This window comes from Zingiber officinale, chromosome 11A (assembly GCF_018446385.1).
Source record: "Zingiber officinale cultivar Zhangliang chromosome 11A, Zo_v1.1, whole genome shotgun sequence".
NCBI classification, from domain to species: Eukaryota; Viridiplantae; Streptophyta; class Magnoliopsida; order Zingiberales; family Zingiberaceae; genus Zingiber; species Zingiber officinale.
The window spans coordinates 28,341,852-28,350,280 of record NC_056006.1 but is presented as its reverse complement, the minus strand read 5'-3'; positions in this window follow the sequence as shown (position 1 = coordinate 28,350,280).

Genomic DNA, 8,429 nt, shown 5'->3' with positions numbered 1-8,429 from the left:
CTCCCATGGTTGATCAAATCTAACCATTGGTTCAAGTAAATTTCAATTTAATGAATCTTTATTCATCAAATTAAATTGATTCAATGAGTCTAAGTCCAAATTAGACTCATTTAACACATGAACCAAATTGAGTCCAACTCAATTAGTTTAATTTGGATTACTCTTAATCCAATTTGGTTCATCACATGAACTCAATCCTCATGGTTCATCATATGAACCTAATCTCCATCTAATTGCCCTTTGTGTGTGACCCTATAGGTTCTTGTAACGTTGGCAATGCCCCTAAACCCATTTAGGAGCATAAGTAATGAGCGGTATCTAGCAACACATCATTACTACCCAAGTTACAAGAATGTTGAGATCCAACATCACCCTGTGACTACTAATTGTGACCTCTCACAATATGTGACAATGTCCTTCTATTCTAGACATCTAGATTGATCAATGTGAGGCATAGACCGTGTCATCCTCTAATCAATCTAAATCTTTAACACCAAGTAGACTCACTCAATCAAATGAGCTCAATATCTCATATTGACTCATTTGGGCATGGTCATGCACTTAGTGGTCTCACTCTATCAAGAATAATGATGTCACTCCTATCATATAGGAGGAATAAATCCCATCTACATCACTCACATCCCTCTGCATAATTCGTTACATACCCATTAATCACCTTTATAGTCCACCCAGTTACGGGTGACGTTTGACGAAGCCAAAGTATGTAACTCCTTATGTAGGGAACCATGGTGACTTCAGGTCCAAGGACTAATAGTCATACTAATAGTCACATGAGAAAGTATATGACACTCATATAATGATCCATGATACTTTCTCATGGCGGGTCATTCAGTATACATTCTCCAATGTATACCCATGTGTCAACTTGATATCTCTATATCCATGACTTGTGAGATCAAGTCATCGAGCTGACCTACATGCTAGTCTTATTGTATTAACATTGTCTCTGAATGTTAATACTCGACTAGGAATGATTAAGAGTAGTGTTCCCTATATCATCTCACTATCGATTCAACTAATCGATTGATAGAGGTAAGAACCTTCTACTCAATGACGCTATTATACTTAGTTTATTTGGCACTAATACAAGTAAGCATAATAACCAAAATCAATTGCCTTTCTATATATAAGAATATGATACAATGAGTTCATACAACAATCATCAAATGATTTGCTCTAGGGCTCTAACTAACAACAACCAATATATACATGCTCCTTTAGAAAGAAAAGCCTTGCTCCTATATTTTTTTTTGCATTTTCGCCAAACCCCTAGCCCTCACCACTGCCAACCCTAGCCTCCACCACCGTCGGACCAAGCTATAAGGGGAAGTGAAGAAGAAGAGGCTTAGTAGCAAGAAGGAGTTAAAGGCATGTTCTTCTCATCTTATGAATTTTTTGGTTCCTATAAACTATGAATGTTAAATTCCTTGGTAGAGGTGTTGAGTTTGGATTAGGTTAGTTATACTTATATTTCTCCTTCTTTCTTATCATGGTATCAATAGATGTCATAAGCTAGTTCAATTCTTGGTTTAGAATGTTTGAAATAAAATATATCTTGATAACTTTATATTTAATATAGGTTTTTGGATATGAAGGCTTAGAATGTTAGGAGATAAATATGTTTTAACAACTTCATGATTAATGAAGGTTTTGGATTTAGGGATTATATGCCAAAAAAATTATCCATGTTATGCTAACCTTAAGGCATATGTTAATTTCATATTTTAGGTGTAATTATGTTCAAGTTCTTTTTATTTTTGATCATGATCACCTTGGCCATCATATGTTAATCTCAGATTAGGTTTAGTTTGCTTATGTGTCCTCTTACTTCTTATCTTGATAACATTGTAGGCTATAGGCTAATTTCATATTTTAGGGTTTAATAGGCTATGAAAGTAACCATGTTTTGATGACTCTAGATTTCATATTAGTTTCGGATCAATGGTCTAGGATGTTAGAACTTAAGCATGTGTTGATAACTTTAGCTTTCATGTGGGTTCTAATTTAAAGGTTTAGGAGGTTAGAACTCAATCATGTTTTGATAATTTTATATTGCATGGTAGTCTCGGACTGTAGGTGTGGCATATTTGGGATCAACCATGTCTGGATAACTTGTATTATATAGGAATTTTGAAAATTTAGTTTCAACATATTACGAACTCAACCATGTTTGATACCTTTGTAGGCGATGTTAGTTTTAGTTTAGGTAGGGGTTTAAAATCATCTTTTGGCATTACCATCATGTTTAGATCCTTCTACTTATTTCCCATTTAGAAGTTAACAATTTCTTTCTTGTTGTTCTAGATGGTTGCATGAGTTGTAAGATTTGAATTATGTGGAAGATAGTTTCCTCACTGTTTTTAGGGGTTAATACCATGTTTTTACTTCACCACCATGTTTAGGTTCTTCTACTTGTTTTCAATTATAAGTTAGCAACTAACTCAACACTCTAGATGTATTGGATAAGTTAGATAATTTCAAATTATGTTATGTTATGTAGTGCTCACATGTTTAGGTACATAATCATGTTTCTGTCCATACTTAAGAAGTGAACAAGTTCATGTTAAGTGTATATTGATGGTTACTCTCATGCTCATGAAATAATCCTGCTTACGTTTATGCACATGTTTATATTTATGTTTTATGGTTGTGTAGTGATCATATTTTATGTTTATGTACATGTTTATGTTCATGCATATGTAGGGATCATATTTATGTTTATGTACATGTTTATGTCCATACTTATAAAGTGATCAAGCTTATGTTAGGTGCATGTTTTTGGTGATATCCATGCTTATGTAATGATCCTGTTTACGTTTATGTACATGTTTATATTTATGTTCCATGCTTGAGTGATGATCATGGTTATGCTCTGGTACATGTTTAAGTGTAATTAGTGTGACCCTGGGGACCCACGCCCGGGCCACTTATCTAGTTAAGTTCTAGGGACCCATGTCCGAGAATCTTACTATTAGAATTAGTCATGTACCTTTTGTCCGGAGAGCTTCGAGCATCAATCGGGGGATCCCCTCCCGAGTAGCTCACACTATGGGTAAGATATGCCTAGGGCAAGCCCGGGGAGCTTATACTTTAGTATTAGTTAAAGTATGTATGGGTAGGGGTATTCGTTCCAAGGCTCGGATCCCTACCAATTATGGTAGGAGCAAGGAGGCAGGTAAGATATGTCCCAGGCATGCCCTGAAAGCTTATCTAAGAAATCAGTTAATTTCATGTATGGGATAGTGGTATGATCTAGGGACTCACGTCCGAGGAGCGAGCCAAATCATGAAGGCCTATGTTCATGCTTATGTTCAGATGTATGTTTATGTTATGTATGTTTATGCTCATATGTCTATGCTCTTATGCTCACGTTCACGTCTATGTTCATATATGTTTATGTTTATGTCAATGTATGTTCATGCTCACGTCTATGCACTTATGCTCACACTCATGTGTATGTCCTTGCATACAGTATGGTTACATTCATACTTTAGTACGCATATACAAGGAAAATACTTTACTATGAATAAAGATTTAGTGAAGTTAGGATTCCCCTCTTGGACACATGGATCTAGGAACTAATTAATCTATAGTATGGTTTGAATGTGATGAGTCTCTCGACTCACAGATTTTAACTATTTCAGGTAATGAGACGAATGAGGTCGGAGGCATTGACAGGTGAACAAGCTCGGGACGATGGCAGTACAATCCGAAGACCTTCCAGATTAATTTTTGTATTAGTTAAATGTTTTCTTTGAATATTAATTCTGGAACTGTATGATGAATACCTAATGTTTCTAGTAGTTAATGGTTTTAAGAACTATTTATGTACCTTAGTTAAATTGAGAGTATGTTTTGGTTATAAATGCAACTGTGATTCGAGACGTCCACACACTAAAAAAAATAGCTAGGGACATTTCAGGCAATCTTGAAAGAGCTCTAGATCTATTTGTAACCATGAAAAAGAAAGAAGTTTAGTCTCCTATAATAAAGTTGAAGCCCTCACCAAGATCTGCTGGAGAAGGAGCCAAGGAGGAGTTCATCTAGCCACCAGCAGCATCGCTACGCAGTCTTTTAAGCGTTTTGTCTCGACCGCTCTCAAGAAGATCCCTTCCTAGTCCTCATCAATTGCTCAAGAATCGTCCAAGCTATTGCCACTGTATCAACCCTAGAAATCTCCCACCATATCCAATCCATTCCGCTCCCAGACAATCCTTCCTCTAGAAAAGACATCTTCGAAAAGTGTAAAGATGATGAACTCAGCTTGGAGGACTCTTTGTGTTCTTCCTCTGATGTCCTCATGCTCATGGATGCCCTGTGGCTCCCGGTGAAGGAGGACCTTTACTTGTCCCTCACCAAGGTGTGTGTCGAGTCTAAGGATTCATCCTTCAGCGCCGCTCTCTATGCCCAGGTCTGTTAAACTTGCCCTAGCCTCCTTCGCTACCTTGTTGGTTTGCTCCTTGCCAATCGCTTCCTGCAATTGTTTGTTGCCTATTGATACTCTTCTGTCGTCCTTCACCTATTCGACCAAATGCCACTGAGAGATGACACCTCTTTTGTGGTTGTCATCTCTTCCCTCTCTTATAACGGCTCCCACCATCAATCACTTTAGTTGTTTGTCGAAATGCACATGAGAACTGGTGGTCGTTGTTCACCAATTCTTAAGCCCAGAGTTGGTTGGTTGGCTACTCTTGGTGTCGTTCTCAGGTCGTGCGCTCACGCTAGAGTGATGGATGTCGGGCTGTAGCTCCATGGGTTGGTCATCAAGGTACTTGGAAACTGTAAGGGTGCTGCTGGTTTTGATGATTTCAAGGATTCACTTCTCCAATTCCACAACAAGTTTCAACACTTAGAAAGTGTCATGCCAGTGTTCAAGAGAGCGACCTTAGTTTCAAGGAGTGTGAGATCATGGACGAGCATGATCACTGGGTACTACAGACAAAGCAAGTTAAGGAGTAGGAAAGTTGTTGGTCAAGAAGAAAGTGATGGAAGACAAAAGGTCTCACGTATCCAAAAGAGTACAACTATATACCCTTTTGGAGTTCGAATCTTAGAGATTGAAAGTAATAATGATTCATGGAAGTCTTGGAATAAGAGAGTTGTTATTAGATATATTTATAGTTGTAAAAAAATATTTTATTAGCCCTCCTTAAAAATTATGAATCCGCCCATCTCGTTCAGCAGCGGTTGGTTCTAATGGCTCACTTTCTTACAAGTGATGAAAACAGAAAAATCATATCTTCAAGCTCAGATTTTGATGAAGTTGTCAAAGAAGTCAATGCATTGGGAGATGTCACATGGTCAAGATGTCATATTCACCTATCTTGAACTTAACTAGTTTTGGTGTTTCTTCAACTTCCAAAGTAAGTGATGACACTACTTGGATGAATGAGTCTATAGAGTCATCCATTTACATTTCAAGCAACTTTGTCACTCTAAGTACTTATATTGCATTATATTGTCAAGTACTGTTAGTACTTCTTCAGTTCCTCTCTCTGTATTTACAATCGCATGGTGTTAGTTTAGCAACAGTTTTCATAGTCTTTCTTTTAGGGCTTCTGTTGGATTGAGTTTTGCTAGTTAGTCTGTAAAGATTAGTTCTGCTGTGTCAAACTCTTTATCAAGCGTATCTGGTAATGCCAATCAGGCACCAATTTTTTCTGCCCCTTTTTATTTGGGTTCTCAAGTGCTCTCATAAAACCTCTTGATGTCAGTTCTGGTTTTACATTGCTTATTTTTACTGGATCATCTTCACACTCTGACAGATATATCACAACAATAACTGTAAGTACCTGAGGTAGTTTTGAGTTAAGTTATGTCCTATTTATATTTGATGTCTTGTGTCTAAGTGTGCAAGAATTTAGGAGTACAAGTCAAGTAAAAGACGCAACAGACGAGAATGATGACATGGGAAAGGATCCAACGGGCTCGGTGCATCCGAGGGACGAGGAGCTATGGAAAAGTACACTGGTGGACAAGAAGGACATGCACAACGTTTGAGGGATAAGAAGCCGGAGAGAAAGCCTGCTTGAGGAGGTCGGAGTTGGGTTCGAATGAGCTCAACTCCGGATAACCTGAGTATCACCCACGCGAAGAACACCCATTAGAGACTGATCCGCCTTGTGTAAGGCGCCTTCCATAGCCTGTCGAAGGTGCCTTCCATAGCCTATGGAAGGCACCCTCAATGCCTCATGGAAAGCGCCTTCAAGTTTGAAGGTGCATTCAATAGTCGTTCGCTGAAGATAAAGTTTTATCTTCAACAGATAAAACTTATCTTGTTGAAGGCGCCTTGGATCTCCTTGAAGGTACCGCCGAGCCACGGATAGGATTTTTCAATGGCTATTAAAAGACCCCTGGAGCTAAGAAATTAACAATAACTTTAGTATTCATTTTCTAGTATCTTTCTGAGCTACCAAAGAGTGTAAGAGGCTTCTACACCTTCAACGAAGGAGATTTTTCTAGTATTTTCATCTGCCTTGGATTAACAACCACTTACGTTGTAACCGAGTAAAATTCAGCCTTCTTACTTATTCTTTTTAAGTTGGTATTATTTTCATTAATGTTAATTGTCTATAGTAGCTTAATCTAATTGTGCATCCTTACTAAGCAAAAGCAAGAGATTGTGGATGATAGCAACTCCCTTTCTGTTAGTATTACCTTAGTATCAATTATGAGATGATTGTAAAGGGCTCCTTTTGTATCATATTTCATTATTAATAAAAGGTAAAGTTGGTTATTATATTTATTTCAATTCAGTGTCGAATGAATAAGTATAATAATGTCCTGGAGTAGAAGGTTCTAATCTATAATATATCAATTAGTTGAATTGATAGTGAAATATTACAGATATACATAGAACACTACTCTTAACTATTCCAAGTCAAGCATTAATATGCAAGGATAATGTTAATGCGTTGAGATTAGTATGTAGGTCAACGGATGACTTAATCTCACAAGTCATGGATATGAGATATCATGTTAACACGTATATATTAGAGAATATATATTGAATGACCCACCATGAGAATATTTCATGGATCATTATATGAGTGTCATAAACATTCTCATGTGACTATTGGTATGAATAGTCATTAAACCTGAAGTCACTACGGTTCCCTACATAAGGCGTTGTATACTTTGGTATCGGCAAACGTCACCTATAACAGGATGGACTATAAAGTCGATCACTGGATATACTATAACTTATGCAGAGGGATGTGAGTGGTGTAGATGATATATCCCTTCCATATAACAGAAGTGATATCTGTGGACCCCTTGATTAGTAAGATACAAGAAAGCATGACCATGATCAAATGAGTCAATATGAGATATTGACTTTATTTGATTGAGTGTGTCTACTTAGAGATCAATAAACAAAAAGATTGATAAGAAGATGACACGGTATATGCCTCATTGATCAATCTAGATATCAAGAATAGAAGGACCAAGTCATACAAGATAATAGTCACAGACAGGTTAGGTCGGATCTTGACTTTCTCATCACTTGGGTAGCAATGATGCCTTGTTAGATGTCACTCATTGCTTATGTATCTAAATATTGATTTGAATACATTGTCAACGTTACGAAAACCTATTGAGTCACACACAAAAAACAAGTAATTTGGAGATGAGTTCATATGATGAATCATGGATTAAGTCTAATCCGAATTGGATTTATTAAGTTAAACTCAATTAGATCTAATTATTAGATTGAGTCCAATTCAAACTAGACTCATGGAGTCAATTCGAATGAATGAAATGATAATTCATTGAATTCGAAATTGGATGAGAATCAATGAGTTAGACTCATTGGGTGAACTTAAGTTCACCAAGGAAGATGAATAGTCAATTTTGAACTATTGGATTAAATGATCAATTTTGAGCTATTGGATCGAAAGATGAAAGGGCAAAACCCTTTGGTATTCATGAGATGGATATAAATGAAAATTTATGGATGATCATTTTCATTAGATGAAAAATTCTTCTTCTTCTTCTTCTTCTTCCTTCTTCCTCATCTTGGCCGAAACTCACCTTCTTGGTTGCTAGCACAACCTAAGGTAGTTTTCTTCTCCACTTTGAGAGTTTATGAGACAAACAGAGATACTTGTTCGTGTGGATACCGAAAAAGGAACGGACACTTGATCGTGCTGAGATCCTAGTTGTCGGGAGATTGTGTGCACGTACCAAAGGTATAACTATCATGAAACTTAGTATAGGTTGTTTATTCTTCCCTTCGCATGGATCCTCTTGATAAGGAACTAGATGTTTTTCGCTGCTCTTTCGCGAGTTTAGCGCCCTAGTTCCTTACAGTGGTATCAGAGCCAGGTTGTGAAGGGATATACTAAGTTGTTAGAATTTTATATGTGATATAAAACTGCATGATAGGTTTACTATAATCTACAAATTAT